Consider the following 14419-nt stretch of genomic DNA (forward strand, 5'->3'; position numbering starts at 1 on the left):
GGGACTGAACTCAGGATGTAGCAGCAATAGTGCTGAGACTTAATTAACCCCTAGGCCACCAGGGAGGCCCTTCATTTCAGCTCTAGAACTGTAGTTTAGTATCGATACTACTTAGATTCGTATATGGTTGTGAATCTAATTATTTATGTCTTCTAGGAAATGAAATTATTATTTAATCAACAACTCATGTCAGAGTTTAATGATTCTAAATGGTTCTCCTGCTTTCATCAGAGATCATTTTAATCTTCGTGAAAAGCTTGGATCTGAATTCCAATTTAGGCTTATGTGAGTAAGAGCCACTCTTTCACAGATTGTCTACCCTGGCTACATTGGGGAATTAAAAAGAAAAAAAAAAAAAAAAACCAACACTGTGAAAATATCTGTATGGAAGTCAGAGGTTAGTTTGAATATCTAGCATTGTGTACCAAATCACCCCAAACTTAAGTGGTTTTATATACAATAATAATCATTCATCACTCTCATTGTTTTCGTGGATGAGAAACTTGAAATGACTTCACTTAAGGATTCCAGCTTGGGCCACAAATGAGACTGAACTCAAATGATGCCTGAGACTGCCGTTATCTGTTGAATCTTCACTCACATGCCTCACATGGAGCTGGGAAGATTCTGAGTCTGGAACAGCTTAAGTGCCTGGGGAATCTCTCTCTATTTTTATGTGGTCTCAGCTCATCATCACTCCAGGCATCTACAGGATACCAGAATTCTTTTTTCTTTTTTAAAAAGATTTATTTAATTTATTTATGCATACAAGAACTGAGGTGTAGGCCAGAGGTGGGGTGTGTGTGTGTGAGAGTATTCACCAGAGACAGAGTGGTGAGCAGAACAGGCAGATCTACTGAAATACACTGAGGAGGGGAGCAGTGGGTGAGACAGGAGAGGTCTGCTGTGCCATGTGGGTTAGCTCCCTGGCTGGGGATGGAAGCTGTGCTGTAGTGGCTGGTGATAGCTTGATAGCTCTGTGCCACCAGGGAGTCCCAGGTACCAGAATTCTTAATGTGGTAGTTCAGGGCTTTAAAATATGCATCCTGAGAGCCAGAGAGCCAGAAGGAAGCCTCACCATTTTTCAGCCTCACCTCAGAAGTGTCACTGTCAAAATATTCTATTCCATAACTTTCTATTTGTTAGAAAAGAGTCATAAAGTCAGGTCATATTTAAATCAAGAGGGAATTAGACTCCATCCTTTGATGGAAGGATTGTCAAGACTTGACAGATAAGTTTAAAACTACCAGAGGGGTCTGGGTTAGAAACAGAAATCTGGAAGTTGTATATATTGAATAAGTGTGAATAATTGAAGGCATGAGATCGGGGGTGGTGTGGAGGGGGAAGGGAGAGAGACAGAATGAATCAGAATGAGAAGGAAACCAGGACTGAGCCTTACAAATTTTCTAACAAGTAAAGATGGTTTATCAAAGAAGAGTGAGGTACCCTAACCAGACAGAGACAGGAAAACAATGAGGAGGATGTAATAATCATGTTGCAGAGGAGGAGAATGGCTTTGAAGATAATGTACACAGATGCTATTGTGAAGTCAAAAAAGATGAGAATTGATAGACTACACACATCTGATTTAGTAATTTCTGCTTAGTGGGAATTATTTGTTTCAAGTGATAAAGAGAGTGGGTTGCAGCAGGAATGGGAGATAAGGAAATGGAGTCAGTAAATGAAACAACTCTTTTGAGAATGTGACTTAGAAGAGAATGAGAAAAATAAGGCTGTGGTGTGAGAAGCAAGATCTAGGTCACTCAGTCTTTTCAAAGTTTGGCTCAAAGATTGCAACATCTGCATCTCCTTGTTAGAAATCTTGGGCTGGCCCCAAACACTACATATGAATTTGCTGTTTGACAAGATCCCCCACAACACTACATATGAATTTGCTGTTTGACAAGATCCCCAGGTGATTATTCTTTATATGAAAGTTTAAGAAACACAAGTCATATCTTTCACTTTATGTTTTGGACTGTTTTTCAAATGCATCATCTCATATTCCCATTGCCATATTTGAGAATGCCACTGTGGAACAGTGGTCTGCCTGCTGTTTTCCACAGAACCCTTCTGCAAGCTAGGGCAGGCAGGAGTTGGCATGTTCCATGCCCCTACCTCAGTTCACTCAATGAATTGAGAATGATTTTCATACTGAGCATCAGCAATCCTATAAGGAAAAAAGGCTTGCATGGTTTTAAAAAAAGGTTTGAAAATAATTTACCTGGGAGACAAATTATATACCTCGAGCATTATAAACTCAGTAAAACAATGAATGATGAACAAATGAATGAATAGGAAAAAAAACAATGAATGAATAGATTTTTAAAAAGATTTATTTATGCATATAAGAGTTGGGGTGCAGGCCAGAGGTGCCGGGGGGAGGGGTGTTGTTGTTGAGAGGATTCACCAGAGACAGAGTGGGGAACAGAACAGACGGAATGACTGAAATACACTGTTGAGGGGAGCAGCAGGCGACAGAGATTTGCTGCGCCAAGTGGGTAACCTGCCTGGCTGGGGATCGAACTCGTGCTGCAGTGGCTGCAGATTGTTTCATAGTGCTGACGCTTAACCCCTTGCACCACCAGGGAGATGCTGAATGAATAGATTTTCAGAAATGAGATGAGGGTTATAAAAAACTATCTAGTTCTTTCTCTCCATGGTCTTTTTATTGCAGGGAGTTAAGCTGCACAGAGAGAAAGGAAAGGAGAGCGAGAGGAGAGAGAGAGAGAGGAGAGGAGGGGAGAGGAGAGGAAGAAGTAAAAAAAATGGGTAATCTTTTTTTCTTTAGGTTATCCTCTTCCATTTCACTGAGTTTCTAGGGCACAACCAACACCAAACAACCTTCAGAAACTTTCCTCTCTCAGTCTCATCAAAGTTTAGTTCCTACACCTTTGAGGTATTTCGTTACTACCCTTGATGTCCTGCTCATTCATGTCCTTCATCCACTGTTGGTGTGAAGGTTCTTTTCTTCCAGGCAGCCCAGCTAGCATGCTACATATTTATATAATCCTTGATGTTATTGTCGACTAAATAGGAAAACATTCAAGAATCCTGGGAGCCTTTTAGTCCACTAAAAGGAATGTGATTTTTTTTAAATATTAATTTTTTTACATCATTGTTCAATTTTAAACAATATTTGCTTTCCCCCACCCCCTCAGGTGCAGTCCCCATAGAGTTTCCTTCACCAATGCACCTGTGCACCATCACCTCAGTCCCCTGTGCTCCTCCCTCCCTCCCTCTGATCCCTCTTCCTCCTCCTCCCCTACATTATGTCTCTGATTTATAATTGTCCATTTTTGTTTTGTTGTGTTTTGTACTGTTATTATTTTTTTACACTGATGTCTTGTTTGGTTCCCCTATATTCCTGCTATAAGTGAAACCATCCGATATTTTTCTTTTTCCTTCTGGCTTATTTCACTGAGCATAATTCCTTCTAGCTCCACCCATGTTGCTGTGAATGGCATGAGTTTATCTTTTTTGATTGCTGAATAATATTCCATGGTGTATATGTACCACATCTTCTTGATCCAGTCATTTATTTTTGGGCACTTGGGTTGTTTCCAGGTTTTACCTATTGTAAATAGTGCTGCAATAAACATAGATGTATAGGTGTTCTTTTGAATCAATGTTTTTGTGTCCTTTGGGTAGATCTGTAGGAGTGGAATTGTCGGGTCATATGGTAGCTCCATTTTTAGTAGACTGAGGAACCTCCAGACAGCTTTCCACAGTGGTTGGACCAGTTTGCACTCCCACCTGCAATGTAGGAGAGTTCCTTTTTCACCACATCCTTGCCAACATTTGTTGCTGCTTGTTTTTTTTTGATATGTGCCATTCTCACCGTGTAAGGTGGTATCTCAGTGTGGTTTTAATTTGCATTTTCCTGATTATCAGGGATGTTGAACATTTTTCCATATGCCTGTTGGCCATTTGCATAGGAATGTGATCTTTTTAATAACATTTCTCTGTCTCCATGATATTCAAGGTGTCTACACAAATTAAATTGTATTGGTGATGGGAGTGGAGCATTATCTGAAGATAATCAATACTACTTACTTTAACTTTTTTCTTTAAGACTCTATTTCTTGTTCTCCTACTTGTAAATATATACATTTTCCAATTTTGTTGGAGGCTTTTCTTCTTTACAGAAAGAAACATAATTTCCTTAAGGTTAATATTAATATGGAATTCAAACCCATTCATATGATAATTCCATCACTCAAATTTATGGCTGTAATTGAGAATCATACATTATTTGATCTAAGGATAATCAAAATGAATAGGGCTATGATCAGATCAAAGTGGGTTTTCAACATATGTAATACAAAAACTAAATTGGGTAATTTAATACTGCCTAATATAATATTTAATATTCATGGAGTACTTCCCTCAATTTCCTTAGATGAAGTGATTATTCTCTCTAAAGGACAAACCCGAATAAAGAAACCACCATAGATTCTGTTGCATATCAATTTTAACACCTGGAAATTCTTACCAACTATGAACTATTTTTCAAAGACATTAATTCATTCATTCTATAAATATTTGTAGAGCCCCGTGTTAGGCATTGAGGCAACAAAAACAAGAAATGATAATGTTTTGAGCTAGAGATCACTCTGAAAGTAATCACCATGTAAACATTAATTTTCTTGACATTTTCTTCCAAAGTAAGTGGGGGAACAGAACTAAAAATGGTAGATATTTCAGCGTCTTTTCTAACCTAGAAAGGATAAGGATAAGGAACAGGATAAGGAATAGCTAGAAAAGTAGAGTATTCTGGAGAAGGGAGAGTTAAGGGAAAGCAAATTGAGAATGGAAAGTATTTCAAGGAGTATCAGGTGCTGTGCTGAGTCCAGTGATTTTTAGCAAGGAAGAAGCCACTGCTGTCTTTGGCAAGAGATTTGTAGTGATGAGGGTAGAGGAAAGACTGTGCATGGGAATGATAGATTATATTTTCTTTAGGCTGGCAGTAATGGGAAGAAAAGACAAATGGAAGTAACTAGAAGGGAACCTAGGGTAAAGGGAGGGGACTGCTCATTTCAATGAGATGGGGGCGACTGCAGCCTGTTTTCAGACTGAGGGGAGAAAACCAGTCAATAGAAGATAAACATATTAGAGAAACAATAATGGATGGATTAAGGTCTCCAGGAATGTGGGAGAAATAGATACAGTTCTCTGTTGAATAATTACCCATTTTCATTATGGTGATAGGGGATGGATTTATTATTATTTTTTTTAAAGTAGGAAGGCAAATACATTTATAGGTTGACAAGAGAAGTAAAAAGTAGAGGGTTTTTTTTCCCTGATGACTTCTAATTTGTCTCAGTGTAATAAAATGAGGTCCAAGAGATTAAAAATTATGTTAACTGGAGAAATATATCAGAAATGTAATTTGGAATTATCAGTTAGTTCAGACATTCCTCCTCACCTCCCCTCTAGGCTGTCTTCAAGTGTGAAACAAGTATGAGTCCTTGGAATCACAAGGCAGTCACCCACAGAAAAGAAAAACACTTCTCTCTAGGTCTCTAACAGATGTAGAAAGCCTAACACTGGTTCTTTGTACAGACAGTTAAAATCAAAACACCTTAGCCATCATGGACACACACATACCATTTTAGAATTGAAAAATGGAGATATGTATGGTAAAGATCAAAAGAATGATACAAGAATATTTTATGTGCATTTCATGCTGATAAGCTGAAAATCCAGAGGGAAGGAACTTATCTCTAGCAAAATGTAATTGCTAATAATTTTTTATAAAAAACCCACATACCAATATTATAGAAAATATTGCAGAAATTAAATCTACTGCTTAATAAAGGTGTCAGCCTGTCTTACCTATACAAACTGTACTTCAGAGTGGGTAAATAGTTGATAAGAGAATATTCTTCTTTTCTTCCTCTTCTTCCCCAAAGGCTATTCACAACACACAGCTGTCCCTGACCAAGCCCCTCTCTCCTCTACAAAAGCAACTAAAATGAGCCAGGCTACTCAGTCAACACAGGGGTTGGGTGGAGTGGGGGGCCTGTGAGACAATGGCTTTGACCTCCAGGCCATAGGCCTTAAAGGTAGGAAAGGAAGGTGGACAATTCACTTCAAAAGGGTAAGTTGCTAGGAAAGTGGGCAGTCTGACTTGCCCCGGCCAGGATGCCAAGAGAAGGCCCCAAGAACCAGGGGCTGGAGAAGGGAACAGGTCCAGGTCAAAGATAAGGGAGGCAGTTCAGTCCCTTGGCACTCAGTAACCCCATGCCCAAAAGAACACCCCCACAACCACACTTGCATCCAAGTCCACTCACAGCCACACCACACACACACACACACACACACACACACACACACACATACCTGTTGGGGTTCAGATGTGGGGTTCGATTCCCCCTGAGAAAGATTTCATCAGGAATTCCCCTTTAGTGGCACACAGTGAGTTTATTTTATTTTAATTTTTTAAAGATTTATTTATTTATACATACAAGAGCTGGGGTACAGGCCAGAGATGCTGGGGGTGAGAGGATTCACCAGAGACAGAGTGGGGAACAGAACAGGCAGATTGACTGAAATACACTGCTGAGGGGAGCAGCGGGCAAGACAGGAGAGGTCTGCCTAGCCATGTGGGTTGCTCCCTGGCTGGCTGGGGATGGAACTCATGCTGCAGAGGCTGTGGATTACTTCATAGTGTGGTGCTTATTCCCTTGCGCCACCAGGGAGGCCCAAGATATGCCTTTTGAAAGGGACAGATTTATTAAAGGAGATGCTTGCACAGACACAGGCAGGCAGTCTAGGGACCAGATCTGCATTTTGCCAGAGCAAGGGGTATTCTTTCATAGTGCTCTTTGGGGGGATTCATTCCTTTGGAATTTTATCTACTTAGAGTCAAGTTGGGTTGGTTTTCTGTAATAGATAATTATTTCTGAACCTACCTGAGATCCATGGAAAATTGTGTAGCTGGTTTAACAACTGTTTAATTACCTCTACCTCCACCTCTTGTTTTTGTCCTTGTGAGAACTTTCATCCCCAATTTTTCTACTCTAAGCTTGTATTAGATCCACACCCTGGACCCCGGAATGTCTCTGGATTCGTGTCCAATGGGCAAAACTACACAGGGTTGGGGCTGCCAAATAGTGGGTCCTCTTCCTTGTACTGATTGGCTGCCTCACAGGCATCTATCTGATAACTATAAACAGTTCTGCTTTTTACAGATATGTGATGGGCCTCTGGAATTCCTCTAGGCACATGGTACAAGAGACGACTCTGGTGTTTCAGGCACAGTTAATTTTCATATCACAAAACTCCTTGTGGTTGCAGAAGGGACAAGTGAATTGCATTTCCAGGGTGTGCATCATCTTTTTGAGGGGTAGCTTCCATTTTGATTTTCTGCATCTTGTGTCTGCAGGAGGGTGAACATACACTTCTCTCACTAGATATGGGACAGCCCTTATCCAGGAGACAGTCAGTATTCTTTGTTGAACTACTTTAACTAATAAATGCAGAAGGAATGGTAGAATAACAAGTCACTATTTTTTGTAAGCCCTAATGAAACAGGCTCTAAGGAATTTTCATCAATGACTGCTGAAGTTATTAGGTGAAAGGCTGCTAGGGAACTTTATAATGAATGGATCAGGTTGACAGTGCCTGAATTCATCCATCAATCTCAAAATCATTCTAAGTAGGACAACTAGACATTAAGGACAATCATGATAGATACAATATGGTACATCATGCCACATATGAAAAATCTTCAACATCAAACACAAATAAAATTTCTGAAAACAAACAGTAAGACTAGCGTTACTATCTCAAATTAAGGGTATTATCACAATAAACCTTTGCAGTTAAAAATCAAGATTTAACTGGTGAGTTTCTTAAACACACACACATTAGCCAGGAATCAACTTTATCATGATAAGAAACAAATCTCTCAAGAAGGGACCTTCATCCCAATCTGGTTAATATTTACATTTTTAATTTCCTCAAAACTTCTGATTGGTTGATAGCGTCTATCTTTGATCATTATCACTAACAAATTGCAATGGTCAGCCCAGTGTTTTGTAGTCTTAAAATGTCTGTGCCAACATCACATCTACTCCAGGTTCCTGTTATTGAAAAACGGCACCTCTAGTACAACCTTAATTTGAATCAAAGTTGAATCAAAAATATTTGGGACTTAGATTTTTTTTAAATTTCATCTGCTCTAGATCTGTAATTTTGAGAACCTAAAAGTGGGGAAGACTTGGAAGAGATTAATATCATGTAAGGGAGATTACTCTCTCTTGAAGATTTGAACAGGAACATCAAAGTAGCCTTTACAGGAACATCAAAGTAGCTGGCAGCAATAGATCATGATCCAACAAGTTTGAATGATGTAGGGTTAAGTATCAAAAGTACGTATGCCAGCAAGAAGTCATTGAAGACTGTCCTGATCAGACTCCAGAGCCACCACTACTTGGGTGTGCAAGGCAGACTGACCCTATTTTGAAAACATCTAGGGCTTTTCAATTCAGAGGGAATATGGAGACTTCAAGAAGATAACGAAGTTCCTGTGGAAAGGTTTATGGACTGCAGGCTCTGCAGTGTCCTGATATCTAAGTGTGTGGAATACCTCCAAGTGATACACTTATAAATTGCAGTCAGTATCCTCTCCTGATGCTAAGGAGAGTAGTAGAGACAAGGAAAGTGGTAGAAGTTTGAAATAGCTGAAAACAAACAGTAAAACTAGCATTACTATCTCAAATTAAGGGTACTATCACAATAAACCTTTGCAGTTAAAAATCAAGATTTAACTGATGAGCTTAAATACACACGCATTAGTCAGGAATCAACTTTATCATGATAAGAATCTGGCAAAGCAGTCATTGGAGGACTTTCAAGCTGTGAAGCAGAGTAAGCTGAGGTTGAAGAACATTTTTGCATGATTATCTAAGCAGCCCTAAAGCAACTTGAACTGAGGGCAGAGAGGATGGGTGGATAAAGACTGGGGTATGATGGGAGGTAAAGGGGCCAAAGCAAAGAGATGCTGGATGAAGAGATGCAACCTGGGTTCTAGGTGAGTAAAGAAACAAGAGATGACAAAAGGGTGTGGAAGTTAGGGGGAAACACAGGAGGCAGTCCCTAGGGGAAGGAGAGGAGGCAGTCCCTAGGGGAAGGAGCTGACTAGATCAAAGGCCAATTGGAGGAGTAAGATGTGGGGAGAGCTAGAAAGTTGTGGTCAGTAAGCAATTTACTGGAATTCAGTATCAGAGGTGGAGCACATAACGTACAAAGGTCTCCAGGTGTGCCTATGGGAGGAGGTAGCTGAAATGGAATAAAGGTCATTGTATCTGTTAAGCCACCATGTAGCTAGAGGGTTGGATGACCCATCTACATGGATATTAATACTGATGACAAATAGTAAAAAGAAAGACTCTGGCATGAATTTAGGAGAATACCAGAGGGTTGATAGATGACAGAGTGCTTTTATTTAGCACTGTCAGTCCCAACCTCTAGTCTCTATTACATTTGGAGTCCTGGAGAGAAGTTCATGGACGCTGCCCCCCAACAAACACACACCCTAATTCCTAAATTAGGAGACAGTAACTGAAGTTCCTAAACATAAATCTCATATTTCAAAAGAGAAAAAAAGTGAAAATGGCAACAAGTTGTAAGTAAGAGGAATGGTTTCTCACAATATTATCAGTCAAGATATCAGGACATTTATTGCAAGTTTACTTTGTGCTTAGCATAGAGTTTAAGTATATAGGCTTTGGGTTCAGCAGTTCAAAGACCAAATGTGTCATTTAATAGCTGCGTGAGCAGGGCAAATTACCTTCCAAAACTTCAGAATGTTGTCTTAAAATTATACTACTGTTATTGCGTGGGGCAGGCGTGAATGGCATGCTCTTTGTAAGTATAAAGTACTTAAGAATAGGAAGTGCTGTACTATTACAATTTTCTTTCTTCATTCCTTAGGCATTTTTCTCTGGCAGTTTCTCCTTTGTTCATTTTAGAATGAAGAGAAATTCATCCACATGTACTGTTTGCCAGGGAGTGTGGAGGAGCCAGTTTGCACCACTCAGGATTGTGTGTGTCTCTTCCCAACTTGTGTTCTGGTGACGATCCAGTAACATTGGTAGATCCACCATGGTGGGAGTGTTAAAACTAGGGAAATTGGCAAATTGTACAAAATGGGACATTTGGGGTGGATGGTTGACAGATGGTTTGCCAACACACACAATGATTTGGGTTTCTGCTTGGGCGTTTGGTTCTCAGATCTGTAGTGAGACGGGGGTGCTGACAGGCAGCTTTCATCTAGTGGCCTGAGATTTATCTTCTCCTGGCCCCACTATCTCTATTACTCTCTGATTGGCGGGATCCAAGAAACATTACAATTGCCAAGTACCTCTATTTTCACAACTCTTTCTGTCTTGAAGTCTCTACAGTGTTTACATAAGGACTACAGCACTCCAGTATTACCCCAGTTCCTGCCTAGTTTTTTTTTTTTTTTAAGATTTATTTATTTATGCATACAAGAGCTGGGGTACAGGCCAGAGATGCAGGGGGTGACAGGATTCACCAGAGACAGAGTGGGGAACAGAACAGGCAGACTGACTGAAATACACTGCTGAGGGGAGCAGTGGGAGAGACAGGAGAGGTCGCCTGGCCATGTGGGTTGCTCCCTGCTGGCTGGGGATTGAACTCGTGCTTCAGAGGTTGTGGATTGCTTCATAGTGTGGTGCTTAACTCCTTGTGCCACAAGGGAGGCCCCCTGCCTAGTTTTTATCATGACATTTAAAAATTTTTAAAAGAGAAGAAAAGGAAGGAAGGAGAGGATACTCCAGGTCCATTGAAACACAGCTCCCATATGGGGAAAGGTTGACTGTAATTTTTCATGGCTACAGCTTTTCTTTCCTTCATTCAGGGCCAGGGGACAGCTTTCTGACCTGCCTGAAAACTTGCTTCCCCCCCCCCCACCAGTGCCATAGGAAGGGCATACAGCTGATTAAACTTTTCTAAACAATTCCATCTGACTTCTGCTAAATAGAGTTTCCCCCTTGCTTCTGCCCATCGGAAAACTGTCAGTTTTAATTGTGATTCTGGCAATCTTTCTTCTTATGTATTTCAATCAGAAGTTGAAAAATGTTATATCAGGATCTGCTGACTGAATGCCTTTTTACTTTGGAAATCATCCTAAGATGATTTTACTTACAATATTTTTGTTCTACCGCTTTTCATGCCCCCTCCCCCAACTGGTTATTAAATGGAATTATTTTGTTTTAATTCCTTTATAGAAAATGCAGATAGCAAGGACAGGATCCAGTTCAACCCAGTTTCAAGGGATTTCTTGGATGTACAATACTGCCCTGAATAAAAAGATACCCCACTATGCACAAAGTAATTAATAGAATTATGAACTTTGCCTAGAAGGATTGCTGAGAGCCAAGGAATACTCAAATCTATGGAAGTATGTTTTCAAAAATTATCTTTGAACTTGATTAGAAAAAGGCAATATCCAAACTGAAAATTTTAAAATCCTCTCCCCCACCTCAAACAAATGAATTTTGGTTAAGCATGAGACAAAACCTCAAATCAAGTATATACAGTGGGTACCAGTTACCAAAATAACTTTTCTCAGAGAAAATGTCTCTCAAAAACTATGCTAGAAAGACCTGTATTTTAGGAACATCCTTAGGAATGACTTATAGAATTGATAGTGGACATTTTTTAAGTAGGATCTGGTGATTAGAAAATGAAAGTTTATAAGATGCGTTTGTGAGATATTGAAAAGCTGGTCTTGTGCTATGGAGCTCTGTGGACTATGTGTGGGTGCTGGGAGGCAATGGGGAGGCTCTACCCACTTTCTGAATTTCTCATCAATAGGCAGTCTAGTAGGATGAGTAATGCAAGTTTATTTACTTTACTTCATGCTGTCAGGTTGTGATTACCTGTGGAGAGGAATAACTTCTATCCTCTGAGTGAGTCACCAAGTTGTTTTCTCTCTGTGGGAGCAACACCTTCCCTTCAACTTTGGGAGAGCCAGGTGAACATGAGTGCTAGACATTGTTAAGCAAATCGGAATCCTTTTATAGGGCAGTAGGTGCTATTTTGGGTTCATCAGAAGCACGGCAAGCCCAAGTAATCTTATTTTCTTCCAAGAAATTGGTAGATAAAAGAAAAGATACTGATAAATTATTTCTGGTTTAGTGAGACATCTGACAAAGACAACCATATCTTTATGCATAAATCTAGGAAATGTGATATAGAAAATAATACTATAGATTATTTAATTAGATTCTTAGCTAATTTAGTCATAGTGGTCAAATACTTTTAGATTAATCAATCCACATTGGCGTGGAGGGTTTTTTGGATAGCTTTATGAAGGATTCATAATTATTCATATTTTTATTAGCTACTTGATGAAAACCTAGAAATAATGCTTACCAAATAGATAAATGACTAAAAGTTGAAGGAATTGATTATGATTGGGCAATAGAATCAACATCTCCACAGAATGCATGTAAGAGTCTCAAAAGGTAAAATTTGGATAGACTAATTTGGCAAGCAATAATAAGACTACACCTAAATTTTGAAGATTGGTCTCAAAATAGAAGTCAAGGAAGCGGTTGAGAAGAGTGCAGTTCGAGGAAGACAATGGTAGCAGAGCTCTAAGTGTAAATTCTCTCAACGCTTCTGACTGTAGTGCATAAATTAAGAAGTCAAGGAAGACCTAGAATAGGTCTCTAAAAAAAGTGAAGGGTTAATGACACTACAAAGTGATAGTAATTAAATCAGTACAGTACTAGAGTAAAATACAGACACACAGCTCAATGGAACGGAATTAAGAATCCAGAAATAAAACCATACAGATATGACAACTAATTTATGACAAAGAAATAAAACCTTACAATGGAGCAAGGGAAGTTTCTTTAATATATGATACTGGGGAAAATGGAAAGTCACATGCAAGAAAATGAAACTTAGACCACCAATACCACACACAAAAATTCATTCAATGAAAGATTTAGATTAAAATACATTGAAGAAAACATAGGTGATATGTTCCTTGTCTTCAGTCTCAGAGATGTATTTGGGAACTTGACTCTAAGAGTAAGGAAAACAAAAGCAAAAATAAGTAAATGGGACTATATCAAACAAAAAAGCTTCTGCACAACAGGAGAAACTTGCAAGAAATTGAAAAAATATTGTACTGAATGGGAGAAGATATTTGCACATCAGACATATACTCAGAGGTTAATATCAAAATATATAAAAACTCATGAAACTCAACAATAAAAACAAACAACCCAAATAAAAAATGGTCAGAGGATCTCAATAGACACTTCTCCAAAGAGTACATGCAGATGGCCAAGAGACATGTGAAAAGATGTTCATCATCTGTTCTATTTAGAGAAATACAAATCAAAACAAAAATCTCATGCATATGAGAATGTCTATTATTCAAAAGACAAAAACAAGTGTTGGAGAGGAAACAGAGAGAAGGGAACCCTTATATGCTGTTAGTGGGAATGTCAATTGGTGCAGCCATTATGGAAAGTGTCCATCAATTGATGGATGGATAATAAAAACAGTAGTATACATAGATCATTGGAATACTATTCATCTATTAAAAAAGATAAATTTGTGCCATTCACAACAATGAATGGGTCTAGAGGAAATTATGCTTAGTGAAATAAGCTAGACAGAAAAGAACACAGTATGATATCACCTATATAGAGTTCACAGAGAAAACAAACAGATGAACCAAATAAAACAAAAATAAACTTTTGGACTATAAAACCCATTAGTGGTTACCAGAAGGGAAGGAGGAAGGAATGTAAACATAAACTTAGGTTGTATTAATAAGATTACAGCAAAAGAGAACTAGAATGTTTTTTAAACCATCACATCAAAGACATTCATGATTATTTATCATCATGGTTCAGGCTGCTGTTGTAGAAGTTATGTGAATCCAAAGATGAATCAGTCTAAGTTACTGCAGGAAGCTTCCACTTTATTCAGAGGATAAGTCTGCACTTAAATAATGAGAGCAGATGGTAGAAACTGAGGTATCAAAAAGAGAAGAACAGTTAGTCATTAATAAATTCAGAGCCAGAGATTATTTCTAGGAACAGAGATCAAGAAACATATTGATGGGGCCTCCCCGGTGGCGCAGCGGTTGAGCGCTGGGTTGCGAAGCTGCCCGCGGCCTCTGCAGCACCGGTTCGATCCCTGGCAGCTCCCCAGCCACCGGAGGAGGGTCCCACATGGCGCGCAGACCTCTCCTGCCGCCCGCTGCTCCCCTCAGCAGTGTACTTCGGTCCTTCTGCCTGCTCTGCTCCCAGCTCTGGCTCTGGTGGATTCTCTCACACTCCCGCGCTCCTGACTGTGCCTAGTGCATGTATAAACAAAACAAACAAACAAATAAATAAAACATGCCTCTATAAAAAAT

The 14419-nt window shown here is 39.3% G+C and overlaps 1 long non-coding RNA gene and 1 pseudogene across 1 annotated transcript in view; both read right to left on the minus strand.

Moving 5' to 3' along the window:
- Positions 1-7092: 7092 nt before the first annotated feature.
- On the minus strand, positions 7093-9309 carry LOC119260437 (transcription elongation factor 1 homolog; annotated as a pseudogene).
- A 4983-nt stretch (positions 9310-14292) lies between these two features.
- Positions 14293-14419, minus strand: part of LOC129144746 (uncharacterized) — a 54959-nt gene continuing 54832 nt past the window's right edge. Inside the window, exon 3 of the long non-coding RNA XR_008549274.1 lies at positions 14293-14359. This is a non-coding gene — a long non-coding RNA (uncharacterized LOC129144746). The remainder of the gene's footprint in view (positions 14360-14419) is intronic.

The sequence above is a fragment of the Talpa occidentalis genome, unplaced genomic scaffold (genome assembly GCF_014898055.3).
Source record: "Talpa occidentalis isolate TD23 unplaced genomic scaffold, MPIMG_talOcc4v2.1 talOcc4.6, whole genome shotgun sequence".
NCBI lineage: Eukaryota > Metazoa > Chordata > Mammalia > Eulipotyphla > Talpidae > Talpa > Talpa occidentalis.